The sequence below is a fragment of the Dromiciops gliroides genome, chromosome 5, assembly GCF_019393635.1.
Source record: "Dromiciops gliroides isolate mDroGli1 chromosome 5, mDroGli1.pri, whole genome shotgun sequence".
In the NCBI taxonomy this organism is placed as follows: domain Eukaryota; kingdom Metazoa; phylum Chordata; class Mammalia; order Microbiotheria; family Microbiotheriidae; genus Dromiciops; species Dromiciops gliroides.
The window spans coordinates 161,102,043-161,121,679 of record NC_057865.1 but is presented as its reverse complement, the minus strand read 5'-3'; the positions used below and the strand labels follow the sequence as shown (position 1 = coordinate 161,121,679).

The 19,637-nt window shown below is 35.0% G+C and overlaps 1 non-coding gene across 1 annotated transcript; it reads right to left on the bottom strand.

The window, feature by feature from the left end:
• Positions 1-19,022: 19,022 nt before the first annotated feature.
• Positions 19,023-19,127, bottom strand: LOC122730206. The gene has a single exon (XR_006353415.1). It is a non-coding gene; the product is annotated as a U6 spliceosomal RNA (small nuclear RNA).
• Positions 19,128-19,637: the final 510 nt, after the last annotated feature.

The window sequence follows — 19,637 nt, the reverse complement described above, 5'->3', positions numbered from 1 at the left end:
CCTATTTGTTGAAAGGATTTTTTTTCTTTTTTTTTTTCCTTTAGGGTAGTGGATTAGGAGGGAGAGAAAATAAAAATAAATGCTTGTTAACCTAAAAATAATTTAAAAAAAAAGAATTTGCATGAGCCTTTTTCTATGACTTTGGAATGGGCATTTCCTTTCTTTGGGTCTTCATTTTCCTACTCTGTAGAATGTAGGCATTGTACACTGAATCCTTTGACTTTTGGTAAACATTTCCATATACTATTTTCAATATGAAAGGAAATTCATTCTCGATTTTACCGATGAACAATAAATACAATATGATAATTTTTGTAAAGTAAACTTTATTTGTCATATAACATTTTTAGAATCATAAGTTCGTTTAATATTTATCAAAACATAACAAAAAATGAATGATACCCTTAACTTTGTTTCTTGCAACCAAGTTTTATTCTCAGGACTTGTTTTTTGAATTGTACACATATAATATTAAATATCCTTGATATTTCACTAAGGATACCACATACATTTTTGGGGGGATGGACTTAAAATGTATGTGTGTGTATATCCATATCTATATCTATACCTATATCTATATCTCTCTATCTATATAATTTTTTGGGAGGTGGATTGGAGTTAATTGACTTGTCCAGGGTCCCAGAGCTCCATGGCTTGTGCTCTATCCACTGTGCCACCTAGTTTTCCCTAAAAGATTATTATTATTATTATTTTTATTATTATTATTATTATTATTATTATTAATGGGGCAATGAAGGTTAAGTGACTTGCCCAGGATCACACAGATAGTGTCTGAGGTCAGATTTGAACTCAGGTCCTCCTGAATTCAGGGCTAGTGCTTTATCCACTGTACCCTCTAGCTTCCCCATAAACTGTATATTTTCAAAACTACTTTTATAATAGGATTATTTCCCATTGTCATAGATAGGGGATAGGAGGATGTAAAGAAGTGGGGAACATATAGGTGCCAGATTAATAACTTCTGAAATCCTCTACAACCCTGTCTATTAAGGAAGAATCACCTTCATTTTATTCCTTTCATAAATAGAAGGTTTCCTTTACCTGCTTTTCTATTTTTCCTTCCTTGCCCTATGCTTCTACCTTTGATTTAGATGGTAAAATGCTGGAGGGCAAGGACTTTGCCTTTTATATATGTAGAGAACAAGCCAAAAACACATCATTCAATACATAAATGATTAATGTTGAATGCGAAAATAAAAGCTAATTGATATTCCATTCAACATTAGCCCTTAGGTGCTACATATTATTCTTAGGTTAAAAATCATTTTGATTAGGATTTTCTGGTGCTTTCAAGTAAAATGGTATCCCAACATAGCCAAGAATCCTGATGTATATAGAAGTAAAGTGATTTGTCCAATGCTTCAATGAAGTTTGGTAGAGATAGAGCTAAATTTCATAAGCTTATGACTCCCAAACATTTGTGATTTTTCTAGCCCTGTGGGGAGGGATAGGTATAGGTAAAATATATATATTTTATCTCTGATTTCCTAATTGTGATTGAAGACATCACTTTTACTAAGCTTTGATCAAAGGGATAATATGATCATAGGCTTAGAGTTATAAAGAACATTAAAGATCATTCAGTTCAACCTCTATATTTGACATATGAGGAAACTGAGGCCCAGAAATGTGAAATGACTTATCCAAGGTTACACAGGTTAGCAGGCTTCAAGGGTAGAACTTGAATCTTATTGAAATTAAGCCTAGTATCCTACATATTAAGATGTATTATGAGATTGATACTACTGAGGACTACAGAAACCAGAGAAGGTTTAGAAATCATTTGCTTAATTGTCAGGAACAGTTCTTATTTTCCTCACCTGAAATGTCTGCCCACTTCCTTTCTGACTACCCCCAACCATACCCATCCTTTAATATCCAGTGTATTTCCATACTTCTATGCAACAATTTTCCTCATTAGCTCATTCAACACTAATCCTTTGAACATTTGCTTTCTATATCACTTACTTGGCACTTCATATATTGCCTTAACATTTATTTTTTCATATATATATATCTTGTCTCTCCAACTAGTTTATATACTTTTCAAAAATGGAAACCAGCTCATCTTTCTATTTCCCAGTACTTCAAGTATAGTACAACAGTTGTTCTGGTAAGGCTTTGGCTAGTTGCCTTGAAAGGGTGCCTAAGTTGCTAAAGACTCTGGAAGTTGTATTTCTTCCCAGAGTAGAAAGAAAGGAAGTTAATGCAAGTTCAGAACTGTAGGGCCAGATTTTCTTCCCACAGTACAAATTCTGAAAGCTTTCTAAATAGGGTGAGGAGAGAAGATACTGGGAGTGGCAGAAGGTGTTGGAACTTTCCCAACTCGTGGAGCAGTGTGATTCTGTGTGTGTGTGTGTGTGTGTGTGTGTGTGTGTGTGTGTGTGTGTGAGGGGGGATTTGGGGGGCATTAATCATCTGGGATACTTGCTCAGGTATCTGTATTGTTTAAGGAAAAAACTCATAGAACTTGACAATTCTTACTCTGTAGCCCCTTTTTATTTATTTTTATTCATTCATTCATTCACTCATTTATTTATTTGTTTGTTTGTTTATTCCTGTATTTGTGTATTTATTTCTTTATTTTGGTGGGGCAATAAGGGTTAAGTGACTTGCCCAGTGTCACACAGCTAGTAAGTGTCAAGTGTCTGAGGCCAGATTTGAACTCAGGTCCTCCTGAATCCAGGGCCAGTGCTTTATCCATTGTGCTACCTATCTGCCCCCTGTAGCCCCTTTCTTACTTCAAGTGGCTATAACTGATACCTGTTTCTAACCATGTCCATCTATTCTTTTTTAAGATTCTATCATTGATTAAATCTTATATCTCAAAAACTCCTGTGGTCATCTCAGTCCTTTGAATTTCTCATGATTTTTTATTAGTGACAGGAGCATTTGGGACATATCTGAAAGTCACACAGAAGAGACCAATGCTTCCTAACCCAAGGCAGGGCACCCAGTTCCCAGCCAATTGTTTAAGTTTTTGGTCTCTACTTGGTAGCATCATTAAGAGACTTTCAAAGATTTTCTAATTTAATTCCCAAAGAAGTACTACAGATTCAAAGCCTTTTAAATCTGCCTCAGCAAGTCACCAACCTAATGTAGTGATCCCTAGGGTTACAAGAATGTGTGTGTATGTGTGTTTGTGTGTTTGTGTGTGTGTGTGTGAGGGTGGATGGGAATTAATTACTATGACAGTTCCTTATATGTAGGATGTGCTAAATAAATATTTGATTGAATGACTTGTAAATCTTTTCTTTTAAATGTATAATTCAAAATTAATATGTAGCATATTTGAGATTCAAACCCAGGTCTTCTGACTATAGACCCTGTCATCTCTTTACTATATGATGGGTCATCACCATTTTCTGACTCAAGTGTTGAGCATTATATGAAAGCAATATTCCAGGGATCAATATAATGTATTTAAAAAAACCCTGAAAAATATATGTAGGGGGTCTTTGTAGTTTTAAATCTTATTTTGTTATAAAATTACAAATACTTGTTAGGACTTGCATATGCCCTTTTTATTATCTTTGAAAGATAGTAATTATTCAGATAACTAAAGTGAATACAATGGTTTGCATACAATTTACTAAATAAATATTTCTTGAATTTAGTAGGAAAAACAGCATCATATAGTAGAATGGGCACTGAATTTCCAGCTTTTCTACTTATTATTTATTTGGCTTATGGTAAACTATTGAATTTATTTGGGCCTATGTTTCCTTATCTATAAAATGTGGGGAAGAAATAGGTGATTTCTATGACTTCTTGTAGCTTTAAATTTACTACCTATTCAATTAATTATGAAGGAGAAAAGGTGAAAAAGAATGAGTGAATGAAGAGGCAAAAAGATGGGAATGCATAGCATTTTGGATTGAAGAAACAAATCTGACTATGAGTGTTTGTGTATAGAGGATTAGTGAGATGGGAAAGGCAAATTAGGCCATTCCATGTCTTGAATGAAAGAATAAGAAATTGGGACTTTATACAATGCAGAAAAGTCTTCTGAATAAAAAACTGAAATGATGAAAGTAACATTCTAACAAGATTAATCAGATGGCAAGGTGCCATCTAAATGTACAGGAAATGAAGTTAGAACTTGCTTAGATATGTTAATAAATGCTTGAATGAGAATAGTCAGTGGGAAGAATAGAAATATATAAGATATTCTTAAGGAAAAATAGATATACAATATGGGAAGATGCCAAGGAAAGGAAAAATCAGAGATGAGCCTAAAACATAGAAAATATAAAGATATCACTATTAGAAACAGGCAAATGTGGTGGTTAAGCTGTGTTGGTCAAGGGGAAGATTACAAGTTGCAACATAGACATTAAGATTGTCATGGCACTGTAGCAATGATAGATTCAGTAGAGATTGAAGAGAGGGGTGACATTCCCTAGAATATGTGTAATATTCTCTATCAAATATAGGATTTGATGTCCTGAGTATGACTCAAAATACATAGATAAAATCAAATAAAAGTACTAGGCATTATAGAATTAAATTGTAAGCCAAAGACTTCATATATGTAGGTGAAAAAGAAACTCTTTCCTACCATTTTTTTTTTTGGTGAGGCATTTGGGGTTAAGTGACTTGCCCAGGGTCACACGGCTAGTAAGTGTCAAGTGTCTGAGGCTGGATTTGAACTCAGGTCCTCCTGAATCCAGGGCCAGTGCTCTATCCACTGCGCTATCTAGCTGCCCCTCTTTCCTACCATTTTATCAGTGAAATTAAGCAGACACAGACAGCACCGGTATACTTTGTGATGCAAAAATCCCAGTATAGTTTTGTTTTAAACTGTTAAAACTTAAAAGTGCCTAAGACTTTTTAATTATAGTGAATATACATACCTACATACATACATTCAATTTGTGAAATACCATGTTTATACTCAGAAATATAATTCCAATGAAATAAAACTGAGACTCATAGTTGAGTTATAATAGAAACATTGATGATTTCTATTTTAGGATACTTACAAAGAATATATAAAAAATGGAGTGCTAGACTTGGAACACATATGTTTAAATCCTACCTTTGATCATTACTAGCTGGGGGACCATGGATCAGCCATTCAACCCTTTCTGATTCTCAATTTCTTCAATCATATAATGGGGATAAAAATAGTTTTAGTACCTACCTCATAGGGTTGTTTTCTATATGTTTGAATTCTATATAAATGTCAATTATTACTATAGTACTACTTCATATCTACTGCTAAATGGATAATTCTACTGTCATTAAGCCTTCACATTTCTCCCAACTAAGGATTAAGGTAGAAGAGAGGAATAACATTGTGATTATATAATTATATATATATATATATACACACACAGAACTGGTGTAGAATTAGAAATTTGGGTTGTCTCTTATAAAATGAGGACTATGCCTTTCCTAAAGGTGGTAAGGATTAAGTCTGATAATATATGGAAAACACTTTGTAAATATATAAAGTTCTATAAGGGATTTCAGCTATTAGTTATGCTTGTACTTGCTTTTGCTGCTTGCCTTTTCCAATTTTAATTATTTTTAAAGAAAATTCCCATATATTTAATACTAGAATTGTGGTTGGTTCCCAGGGGAAAGCAAAATGATTTGCATTGTGATTTGTTTTTAGTTTACATTATTGCCTCTAAGTCTAGATACAAAGCAATAGTAAGTAATTAGTCATATAACAAACTAGGAACATGGTGAGAGGTCATGAGTAGTTTCCAAGAAAGACCTGTTTCAAAATCCATGAGAAAGATATGCATTTATTCCCCAGAGGAATAGGTGTCCTGAGAAGAAATCCATGCAAAGGGAAGTATTAGACTTCCTGACCACAAATGCGAGTTATTGGTGGCAGAATTCTTTCAGCAGGCAAATATTAACTATTTCCTATTACAGGATTATTAAGACCATGTGTCCAAGACATTTATTCTTACTAGTTTGCCACTTGGGTTTGTATGACCTATCTAGCACTATAATCACTTTCTACAAGGTATCTCACAAGATTCACTTTGTTCTAGACCTCTTTTTCACATAATCATAATATTAGATAGGAAGTTAAAGGTCACCTAATCCAACCCCCTCTATTTGGATTTGTGATCACCATAATAGATATTCACACAGGCTCTGCTTGAATACATTCAATAAGCTGTAAAATGAGGGGTTGCACTAGTTAACCTCAAAGTCCCTTCAATTCATCTGAATTCAACACACATTTTGTAAGCATTTATCCAATGGGGTAGGTGCTAGGAACACAAAGATGAAACAGCTCATGACTTCAAAGAACCCACATTCTACTTAGTACAACATATACACAGATGAGGATATCAAAATACATTCAGAGTGAATACAAAGTAATTTCCCTAAAAGCATAATGTCAGACCTCTAGTAATAGGTATGAGAGGAGGATCAAGAAAGTTCTGTAGGAAAGACTAAGTTGATGAAGGAAATGTTCAAAGATTCCATGGCAGCTGAAAATATATCATGTATGGTGAATAGCAAGTGGGTCAGTTTGATTGGAGCACAGGATAAAAGGAAGTAGTATTAAATCAGTGTAGGAAGAGAGGTTGAAGTCAGATGGTGAAGAGTGTTCCTTATTTTTTTTCTTTGTAATTTTTATTATTTATTTAGAATTTTACTTTCCTGAATTACCTGTAAATACAAAGTTTGACATCATATTTTTTTAAATAAAACTTTGTGTTCCAAATTCTCTTCCTCTCTCCCTCCCCCTACCAAGAACACAAGCAATTCAATACAACATATACATGAGCAGTCATGCAAAACATTTCCATATTAGCCAGGTTGTAAAAAAAATGGACAAAAACAAAACTTCAGATAAAGGAAGTAACAAAAATTATGCTTCAGTCTGTATTCAGATACCATCAGTTCTCTCTCTGTACATGGACTGCAATTTTCATACGACCTTCAGAGTTGTCTTGGATCATTGCATTGCTGAAAATAACCATGTCATTCAGAGTAGATCATCTTGAAATATTACTGTTATTTTGTATGCTATATATTTCATATAGCATCAGCTCATGCAGGTCTTTCCAAGTTTTACTGATAGCATCCTGCTCATCTTTTTTTAAATAGTAAACTACAGTGGGCAGCTAGGTGGTGCAGGGGATAAAGCACCAGCCCTAGATTCAGGAGTACCTGAGTTCAAATCCTGCCTTAGACACTTGACACTTAACTAGATGTGTGATCCTGGGCAAGTCACTTAACCCTCATTGCCCCACCAAAAAAAAAATAATAAACTACATTTACATAGTACTTTTTTTTTGGTGGGGCAATGAGGGTTAAGTGACTTGCCCAGGATCACACAGTTAGTGAGTGTCAAGTGTCTGAGGTCATATTTGAACTCAGATACTTCTGAATCCAGGGCCACTGCTTTATCCACTGTGCAACCTAGCTGCCCCCTAACTAGTACTTTAAAGAGGGATTTTCTTACAATAAACCCATAAGTTTGATTCTTGCAACAGCAGTAATAGATAACATTTATATAGTACCTTATACCTGACAAAGAATTTTCTTCATGGTAGCCCATTACCATATGTTTTATCAATCATCATAAATCAATCATCATCACCAATCAAACCTCATCTTCATCAATTAATCCTCCTTATCAATCAGTCCTCATTGTCAATCAATTCTCATTTTCATCCAACCATCACCATCATCAATTCATCCATCCATCAATCATCATAATTAACCTATATTACTCTTCTCTGCTTCAAATTTTTTTCACAATTACTATTGTTCACTGTTTCCCTCCATCCTATTCTTCCCTATGATATTTACTCTATTTTTCTATCTTCTTTCATCCTATTCCCTCCTCCAAAAGTGTTTTGCTTCTGAACTGCCCCCTCCCCCATCTGCCCTCCCTTCTTTAACCCCTCCCTATTCCCCTTACCCTCCTACTTTCCTGCAAGGTTTACATATATTACTCCATCCAATTGACTGTGTATGTTTTTCTCTCCTTGTGCAAAACTGATGAAATTAAGATATTTGAGCCAATTTTGATTAGCGTAAGGATCATGTACTGCACTGTTCCTCTACCATCTCTCCTCCCACTCCATAAGCCCTTTCCTGCTGTTTTCATGTGGGATTTCACCCCATTCTACCTCTTCCCTTCCCCAGTCCAATCTTCTCAACCCTCACTTTTGCCCTAAACATGCCATGGGGCAGCTAAGTGACACAGTAGACAAAGCACCCAGGAGGAACTAAGCCCAAATCTGGCCTTAGACACAACATCCTCACCCACTGCTTGACCCCAGGCATGCCATCCATCCCCAACTGACACATCAAAAAACCCCACAATAAACAAATAAATGCTTCAAAGATATAAGCCTTTCATGGTCAATTCCTCCCGTGCCCTCTGTGTAAATTTATTACTCTCATCTGCCTTAATACTGAAAAAGTTCTTATGAGTTAGACATATCATTTTCCCATGTAGGAATGTAGACAGTTTAACCTTTTAACATACCTCTTTAATTTTTTTTCTTGTTTACCTTTTTATGGTTCTCTAGGGTATTGTATTTGAAAGTCAAATTTTCTATTCAGTTCAGGTCTTTTCATCATTAATACCTGAAAGTCCTCTTTTTAATTGAAGTCCCATTTTCCCCAGAAAGAATATACTCAGTTTTGCTGGGTAGGTGACTTTTGGTTGTAAATAAATTCTTTTGCCCTCTGGAACTATCATATTCCATGTTCTCCAGTCTTTTAGTGTATAAGTGGCTAGATCTTCGTGCCATCCTGTTGGTGGCTCCACAATAATTGGATTGTTTCTTTTTGGCAGCTTGCAATATTTTCCTCGTTGACCTTGGGAGCTCTGAAATTTGGATATAATTTCCTGGAGTTTTTCCTTTTGGGATCTCTTTCAGGAGGTGATTGGTGGATTCCTTTCAATTTTCTGTATTAATTTCTGTTTCTATGATACCAGGACAATTTCCCTGACAAATCTCTTGGAAGATGATGTCTAAGCTTTTTTTTTTTTTTTTTATCATGGTTTTCAGGTAATCCAATAATTTTCAAATCAGCCCCTCCCTGGATCTATTTTCCATGTCAGCTATTTTCCAAAACAGAGATTTCACATTGCCCTTTATTTTTTTATTCATTTAGATTTGTTTATTGTGTCTGATTTCTCATAAAGTAACTAACTCCCATTTGTTCAATTCTAATTCTAGGCAATTATTTTCTTAAGAGAGATTTTCCATTTGGCCTTTTCAAGCTGTTGACTTTTTTGTCATGATGTTCATGCAAGATTGTGAAGAGTTTAAATGGCAGTGTAAAAGCACCTTATTTTTTTAATGCTAGAAGCAATACAGAGCTCTGAAGCTTCTTGCATAGTAAAGTGACATTGTTAGAGGTATGCTTTAGAAAAAAAAATATTTTGGCATCTTGTGAATGATAGATTAGACATCCGAGAACACATAGAGAGCACTGAATTAAGGCAGACTGGAATGTTGAGCCTGAATTAGGCTTGTGCCAATCAGAATGAAGAGAAGGGGATAGGATAACACTGTTGTATAGGTTGTGCACAAGTCTTTGCAACTGATTAGTTATTAAAGGGAAAGAAGAAGGAACAGTCAAGATTGGCCATGTAGTTCCAAACCTTGTATGACTGAACTTCTGTCAAGGCCATCACAAAAATAGGAAATTAGAAAAGGAAGTTGATCCTGACTGATGATATTTTACTGAATAGTTCAAGGGAATTCATCTCATTACCTTTTTCTTTTTTCCTTCTTTTTTTTGGATAGATTTCATTGTAGGAAGTTCTTAATATTGAGCCCCAAATATATCTTTATATTTTTCACCTATTTATCATAGATTTACTTTCTGGAGTAACAAGAATAAATCTATTCTTTTAGTCTTTCAAATATTTGGAAACAATAATCACATTCCTTTGTAAGCTTTGTTTCTATGATAATACTCTCAGATCCTTCCACTTTTCAACATTTTTATGATTACTCTTGATTACACACCAGTTCTAATTTTCTCCGTAAAATGTAGTGACCAGAACTTAACACAGTTCACAGTTTATAGGTATGATTCGACTAATGCAGAACCTGGTGAGGCTATTATGTCTTTGATCTGGATTATGTTAGTAATGCTGCTTAAGATGTCCATTTCTTAATGGTCTCTATCATATTGTTGCAAAATTCTGCTTTAAATTTGAGCTTTCATCACTACTTACCCTTTGATTTTTTTATTAAACATTTTTCATTACCACCATTAGAGGTAGGTAGCACCAATTGTAATTATCCTCTTTTTGCAGAGGGGGAAACTGAATCACAGAGAGGTCAATAATTAATTCCTGCCACATTAATTTCTAATTAATTTGTGAAATAGCAAGAATATAAGTCAAGATTCAAACTCAGGTGTTTCATCTAGATGAGTAGATTTCACCATGGTTGAGCAACTTTGAAAGCCCTCTCATTGTTTTTTAACTAATTCATTTTGATTCTGATTCTATAACTTCACTAACTAGCTATTTTCACATTGTTCATCTTGATTTGAAAATAATACATATATATATTCATTTAAATTGTGGGATAAATATTTAATAGAAGAGGGCCAAAGTCATTGCTCTAATCAAATGCCACTAGACATTTTCCAAATTACTTGTTCAGACTTGAATAAGTAATGATAATTTTTTTTTACATCCAACCAGTTTGCATCCAAGTGACTATATAATTGTATAGTACATATATTTTCCTCTTTTGGCACGGATGAAACTATTGTGAAATTCTCAAGAAATAGTCTGTCCCCTATTGCGCAATATTTTCTTGAGATATTTAGTCAAACACTGTAATAAAATAAAAGCACTATTTTTGACATCGTTCTGATTTACCAATTCAGCACTCCTGATGCTGGCTGCAGGGGGGGAAATGGAGTTTAATTTGATAGGACTTGTTCTTTTTTTTTTTTTGAATAATGCCTTTTTAAAAAATTAATAAAGTATTTTATTTTTTCCCATTACATGTAAAGATAGTTCTCAACTTTTGTTTATACAGGCTTTCTAATTTCATATTTTTCCCTCCCTCCCCCCTCCCCTAAATGGCAGGTAATCTGATATAGGTTATATATATATATATATATATATATATATATATATATATATATATATATACACATAATAACATTAATCCTATTTCTGCATTAGTCATGTTATAAGAGAAAAATCAGAGCAATGATGAAAAACCTCAAAATAGAAAAAACAACAGCACCAAAAACAAAAGAAATAGTATGGTTCATTCAGCATCTATACTCCACAGTTTTTTTTTTCCTTGGATTTGGAGATCCTCTTCTATCATGAGTTTCCTGGAACTCTTCTGTACCATTGCATTGGTGAGAAGAATATAGTCCATTACAGTAGATCAACACTCAATGTTGATGATACTGTGTACAATGTCCTTCTGGTTCTGCTCATCTCACTCATCATCAGCTCATGCAAGACCCTCCAGGTTTCTCTGAACTCCTCCTGCTCATCGTTTCTTACAGCACAATAGTATTCCATTGTATTCATATACCACAACTTGTCCAGCCATTCCCCAATTGATGGGCATCCCCTCAACTTGCAATTCCTTGCCACCACATACAGAGCAGCTATTAATATTTTTGTACATGTGGGTCCCTTTCCCCTTTCCATGATTTCTTTGGGAAAAAGACCCAAAAGTGGTATTGCTGGGTCAAAGGGTATGGACACGTTTATTGCCCTTTGGGCATAATTCCAAATTGCTTTCCAGAATGGTTGGATCAGTTCACAGCTCCACCAACAATGCATTAGTGTTCCAAGATATGACTTGTTCTTAATGAACTCATAATAGCTCGAAGTAATCACAGTTTCCTTTATGATGTGATACTAAACAATCTGTTGAATAGTCTAATCTAAAGTTTTCCTAGGAATCAAATTCAAATCAACCTCACTAATATGTAGTCTCTTTGTTGTTATTCAGTTGTGTCCAACTCTTTGTGATTCTATTTGGGGTTTTCTTGGTAAAGATAAGGGAATGGTTTGTACTTCCTTCTCCAGCTCATTTTAGAGGTGAGGAAATTGAAAGAAAAAGTGTCAAGTGATGTGCCCAACATCACCCACCCTAGAAGTTTTCTGAGACCAGATTTGAATTCAGGAAGATGAATATTCCTGACTCCAGACCTGGCACTCTATCCACTATGTCACCCAGCTGCCCTGTATCTCTTTACTAGGACATTTGTCCATCTTCATTATTCCAGTATCACAGTGGAAGAATGTAAGATTCAAATTAAGAAGCTCTAGCTTCTAATTTCAACTCTATGCTCACTAACCATTTGACTGCTGTCAATCATTCATAGACTCTGTTTTTCTGTTTTCTCATCTTTAAAGAAGAAGAAATCTTGTCTGTGCCCTTCCATTTCCTTCCCTTGCTTTTCCTTTTCTCCTACCATTTTTCTTTCCTCCTCCTTTTGTTTTCGTCCTCCTTCCTTCCCTTCTCACCACAAACCATTTCATATTGCCCTTCACTTTCCCTCAACAGTCTTTCCAGATACAGTAACCTATTGGAATCATGGTACTAATACCAATGCAGAGAGTTAAAAACTTTAGAAGAGGATGTGAGAAATAACTCTTACTCTCATTCATTTTGTTTAAATTTCAAAATTTGAAAGCACCAAAACAGAGAAGTAATAATGACTTAAAAACCTGGTAGATCATTTTTCACAAAAGTAAGACATTTTAGGGGCAGTTAGGTGGTGTAGTGGGTAGAGCACTGGCTCTGGAGTCAGGAGGACCTGAGTTCAAATCCAGCGTCAGACTTAACACTTACTAGCTGTGTGACCCTGGGCAAGTCACTTAACCCCAATTGCCTTACCAAAAAAAAATTTTAAAAAGACATTTTAGCCATCTAGATTATTTGATTCCTTTTCATATAGTGAGTTCAATCTACTGGTGTTAAATTAGCCAGTGGTGAGTCCATTTATGGGTACATAAAGGCAGCAGAAACTTTCTGAAATTGAAAAATTTCAAATTGAATTTAGATGAGATATAGTTTCAAACACATTCCTTAGCTTAGATCCATCTCAATCTTCAGAATAATCTTAGGAAATTTTTTAAAGGATTCATTTCTCATCAACTTGTCAGAGAATGTGATAATAAATGAAAGTATGTTTGGTGGTTTTTTTTTAATCCCTCCATACCCATTTTACTTCTCAAAAGGCACATTTTCTGCCATTTAATTATAATCCTTAAAATCCCACAAATTAGAACACAAGCCCCTGATAGCTATAAAAACTGAGAAATAGATGAAACAGTAAATGCTGAAACCTGTTTCATTTTACTTTTCTCCTATTCTCCACCCCCACCCAAGACGCATCGCATTGTCATATTGTGGTGACATAATGGTTGTTTGCTGATCTTTTCATTAATTAGTTTTTGAAGGTTAATCCCATTAGGCATTTCCAACATTAAATATTAAGGCTGATAAATTTTTGAATTTAGGAACATGAATACATTTAAGAATGGTTTAAAATAAGCTCTACCATAAATCTAATGGAGAAGAAAGGAATGATTACATTGGATTACATATTTTCAGGTTTTTACAAGGCTGTTAAATCAGGCAATAATTTAAAATTTTATTTTTCTTCAAGTGCATGAGCTTCAAGTACAAAAAGCAGAAAATAAAAATTAGTAAAATGTTAAGTTCTTATTTTTAACAGTATTTACTGGTCCCTATTTCAGAACCACAAAAAAATGATAACACTAAAGCACCTAGTACACCTAGTGAAATTTTTAAGAATTAAAATGGCCTCTGTGGGTTTTGACAATCTTTCTAGAGATAAAAGAATGTTGTAAATAATGTATTATCTTCAGAATGTGATCTTAAAAACTAATTTATGGAGGAAATGCCTCAGTGTTTTTGTTAGCAAATAGATATGAAGCCATGTGCCCTCTATAGACTGATTATTAGGCAACCAACCAAAGCTTGCTACTTCTTCTGGTGGAGTATTCATAAATGAGAATAGCCAGGAATTAGGCTGTTATAAGCCCTGAAATACATAGTGATAGGAAAATAAAGTCAAAATAAGGAAAGCAACAAATGAATGCAAGTATATTAGAAAGAAGATGAAAAACATTTTACCTCATTCACAGAATGTCCACACTATGACTTGAATTGTGCTCCCTTGTTCAAAACATGCTTCTTCTAGCATTCACCTTCACATTCTTATGCACATATTTGTCACAGTATACTATTAATCTATGCTGATACTGTAGCAAATGATTTATAGGTAGAGATCAACAGGTACTTTTATGTATGTCCAGGCCTCACTGTGAACTTGGGAACCAGCACTACTTCAGAGGCTCAATGTGTTACATTAACAAGTATTCAGAAGCCTGAACCTGATCCCATCATGACAAGATGGATGATTTCAGAAAAAAAGTTTGTAAGACTTACAAGAACTGATAGAAATTTGAAGTGAAGTAGAACCAGGAGAACATTGTACACAGTTACAGCCATATTGTATGATGGACAATTGTGAACGACACCTATTCTCAGTAATACAATGATCCAAGATAATCCCAAAGAACTAATGATGAAGAATGCTTTCTACCTTGAGGGAAAGAACTTATTATCATTTGAATACAGATCAAAGCATATTATATTTCATATTTGTTTGAGTTTTGTTGTGCAAAATAACTAATATGTAACTTGATTGCCCATGTGTAACATATCAGAATGTTTACTCAAGGAGGGTGGAGGGAAGGGAGAGAGGGATAAAATTTGGAACTTAGAACTTAAAAAAAATGTTCAAAATTGTTTTTTCCATAGAATGGGGGGAAAGAAATATAATTGAAAAACATAATATTATGGCAGATGATGTAAAAGGTATTTGGATCTTAAAAGTAAATTATTTAATAAAATACAAGTATAAATAGCAATAAGTTAATTATTTAAAAAATGCTCCCTGTTATCTACATAACAGATGTAATCTTCCATAGCTGTAAGAGAGTTTTCATCCCTCTGTTACCCTAGCAGACTTGGAGAATGGTTGTCATTCATAGCTATGTTCCTATGAAAATTAGACAATGTAGGCAATGTCCACTCATTTATTATTCCTGGGATTTGTAAACACAAAGACTTTTTAATTGGATGTTTTAAACAACGTTGAATATTTGATCTATCACCCTGCAAAAGAAAGAGATACTACATTAGAAATATGCAAAAAATAATTGAAACTAATTAGGCAAGTGAAATTATAAAGATGTTGATTTCTGGGCTGCAGCATATCAGGAATGCTTACTGACATTTTTTATAGCACATCATATGCTATTCTCACAAACAAATAAAACACATGATTAATAAAATCATTTTTTTACTTTTTTTCTATTTTTCTTTTCTTTTTTGCAACAAATGTATATTTTATTTTTTCTAGTTACATGCAAGGGTAGTTTTCAACATTGATTTTCGTAAGATTTAGAGTTCTAAATATTTCTCCTTCCCTCCCTTTCCTCTCCACAAGACATCGACCAATATGATATAGGTTATATATGTACAATCCACAAGTGCTCTTTATTTCAGTTCTTTCTATGGGGGTGGATAGTATGCTTCCTCGTTAGTCCCTCGGGATTGTCTTGGATCATTGTATTCCTGAGAGTAGTTAATTCATTCAAAATTACTCATCAAACAATACTGCTGTCACCATGCTCAATGTCCTCCCAGTTCTACTCACTTCACTATACATCAGTTCATATGAGTCTTTCCAGGTTTTTCTGGGATCAACTTGTTTGTCATTTCCTATAACACAATAACATTCCACTACAATCATATAAAACAGCTCCTTCATTCCTCAATTGATGGACATCCCCTTGATTCCCAATTCTTAGCCACCACAAAGAGTTGCTATAAATATTTTTTTTGTATAATTTTACCTCTTTTCTCTTTTTCTTGATTATTATTGTTAACTGTTTCCCTCCATTCTATTCTCTTCCCATGATATATACTCTACTTTCTATCTTCTTTCACCCTATCCCTCTTCAAAAGGGATTTGCTTCTATCTGTCCCCTCCCTCAATCTGGTCTCTCTACTTTTGCCCCTCTCTCTTTATCCCTTCCCCTCCTATTTTCCTGAAGGGTTAGATAGATTACTCCACCCAATTGAATGTGTGTGTTATTCCCTCCTTGAGCCAATTCTGATGAGATTGAGGTCTTTGAGCCTATTCTGATGAGTGTAAAATTAATTTACTTCACTGCTCCTCCCCCATCTCTTCCTCTACTCCATAAGCCCTTTCCTGTTTCTTTCATGTGGGTTCTACACCATGCTACCTCTGCCTTTCCCCCTCTCCCATGGCATTCCACTCACCCCTCAATTTAACCCTAAAGATATCATCATGGGGCATCTAGATGACACAGTGTAAAAAGCATCCACCCTGGACACAGGGGGATCCCAGCCAAAACCTAGCCTCAGAAATAAGACAGTCACCCACTGCATGACCCCAGGTATGTCCCCTAACTCCATTCTATATGGTTCTCGAGGTTCTTGTATTTGAAAGTCATATTTGCCATTCAGTTCAGGTCTTTTCATCACAATTAACTGGAAGTCCTCTTTTATGTTGACGTCCCATTTTTTCCCTCTGAAATATTATGCTCAGTTCTGCTGGATATGTGTTCCTTTGCCCTCAGGATTATCATATTCCATACCCTCTGGTTCTTTAATGTAGAAGCTGCTAGATATTGTGGTATCCTTACTGGGGCTCCATAGTACTTGAATTCTTTCTTTTTGGCAGCTTGCAATATTTTCTCCTTGACCTGAGACTTCTGGAATGTGGCTATAATATTCCTAGGAGTTTTCCTTTTGAGATCTCTTTCAGGAGGTGATCAGTGGATTAATTCCATATCTACTTTACCTTCTGCTTCTAGAATATCAGGGCAATTTTCCCTGACAGTTTCTTGGAAGATGATGTCTAAGCTCTTTCTTGATGATGGTTTTCAAGTAGATAAATAATTTTCAAATTATCTTTCCTGGACCTATTTTCTAGGTCAGTACTTTTTCCAAGAAGATATTTCACATTGCCCTCTATTTTTTTTATTCATTTGTATTTGCTTTATTGTGTCTTGGTTTCTCATAAACCCAACAGCTTTCATTTCTTCAATCTTAATTATCAGGCAATTATGTTCATCAGAGAGCTTTTGTACCCCCTTTTCCATTTGGCCAATTTGGCTTTTTAAGCTATTGACTTTCTTCTCATGACTTTCCTGCATCTCCATCATTTCTCTTTCCATTTTTTCCTCTACCTCTCTAACTTTATCTTCATAGTCCTTTTTGATGACCTCTGTGGCCTGAGACCAAGTCATATTTTTTCATGAAAGTTTTAGATATAGGGGCCCTGACATTGACATCTTCCTCTGAGGGTACACTTCGATCTTCCTTGTCACTAAACAAACTTTCTATGTTCCTCACCTTTCTCTGTCTGTTCATCTTGCCTTTCTTTTACTTGAATTTTAGCTCCTTAAAGTGGGACAGTTTCCAGGCTGCACTATCCCAAGCTTCAGAAGGTCCCAGGTGGTATGATTTCAGAAAGAACAAGTTCTTCACTCACTTGGCATGTTCCCTCATCCGTAGATGACCCCAGACCAACTTGTTAATCAACAAACATGTGCCCCTATCCAACCTAGGCCACTGCTACTCAAGCCTACCTCCTGGTTCCAAGCAGGGGTGAAAAACCCAAGTTCTGTCTCAGCACCAGCACAGACCTCTGTGATCTTCCCCTGCCAATGGCTCAGCCCTCTCACCAGACTGTGATCTTGGTTCCAAGTAACACTGGGGCAGCAGCTTATTCAGAGGCTTTGGGGGTTTCTTTCTCTGGAGAGTTCTCCCTGAGACTAGATTTGTGCCAGTGTGACTGTGGGGTTGGGCTCCACTCCTGTGCATATAATTTATATTTTTGTAGGAATACCTCACCTACCTAAAACTCTACTATATAGTAATTTCCCTCAGTTAAAATAAATTTTAAAATAGCAACCACAATGCCTCTGAGCAGGAAAAATGTATATCATATGATTCCTTTATTAAGTTTATGAAAATTGAAAGACTTAAGAACTCTGGTAAATTCAATCACCAATCATGATTCCAGAATACTGTGAATGAAGAATGTTACACAACACTTGGCAGAGACATGCTGACGTGGTCAATGTGGCAATTTGTTTTTGTTTGACTGCATATATTTATTATTGACAAGAATGTCAAGAGAAAATTGTATTTAGATAAAGAAGTTGCAAAATAGCATCTGTCACTGTGTCCAGTGCTAGCACAAGGGTACCCTCTAATCTCTTTCTGACCAGTTGCCAGGTCCTCTAATTGTTTGTTTCCTCTAAAAGTTTTAAACTCATGAACCTGTTTTTGCTTCTGCTTTCACCATTTAGTCCCAACACGTCTTTTATCTATTAAAACTCTGGACCCCTCTCCTCCCTCCCTTTTTGACCTCCTTTATTGTCTTTGGCTGAAAGCATTCTTCAACCTGACTATGCCTTGACTCTGGCATTCCATAATTTGATTTGAGGTGTGATAAAACTTGGTTGGAGGGGAGTGTGGGGAGAAATTAGCTGAGTGCCTTTCTACTCCATCATCTTGGCTGTATCCCTGGATGGATAAATGATTTAGATATATAAGGTGATTTCATAAGGAATCACAGTGGCATTGAACATTTACCTGTCAGATATATAGATAAGGAAAGGGTTTATGACCAAACAAGTTATAGTGAGGATCACAGGAAATAATATAGAAATTTTGGTTACAGGAAATAATTTTTAAAAAACACAGAACCAAAGCACCTAAAATTAGAAGGAAAGTAGATGACTGAGATAACACTTTTGCAGCATCTTTCTCTGGCAATGGCATTATTTCTCAGATACACACATTTCCATACATAGACAAACACATACATACACACATACACATACACATATATTTATGTATATATGCACACACACACACACACACACACACATATATATATATGTGAATATGGATATATAGAGACAAATTTTATGCTTCATGAATTTGCATGTCATCCTTATTGCAGGGGCCATGCTAATCTCTGTATTGTACCAATTTTAGTATAAGTACTTCTGAAGCTAGCACAGACAAATTAATTTTAAAAATTATGATTAATTCTCTGACTGATAAATGGTCAAACTATATGAATAGGCAGTTTTTAGAAGAAATCAAAATTATCAGTAGTTAGATGAAAGAAGGCTCTAAAGCATCATTTATTAGAAAAATGGAAAATCAAAAAACTCTGAGGTACCACTTCATGCCTATCAGATTGAGAAACATGACAGAAAATGAAAATGGCAAATGCTTGAGGGGATGTGAAAAAAATGGGATATTAAAGAACAATTGGTGGGGTTATAAACTGATGTAATTATTGAGGAGAATTTAAAATTATTTAATATGGCCATAAAACTGTGCATACCCTTTGACTTAGCAATATCATTACTAGTTCCATATCCCCAAAAGATCACAGAACAAAAGGGTTTTTCATGCAAGAATATTTATAGCAACTCTCTTTGTGGTGGCAAAGAATTGGAGATTGAAGGGATACTCATTAATTGGGTAATGGCTGAATAATTTATAATGTATGATTATAAT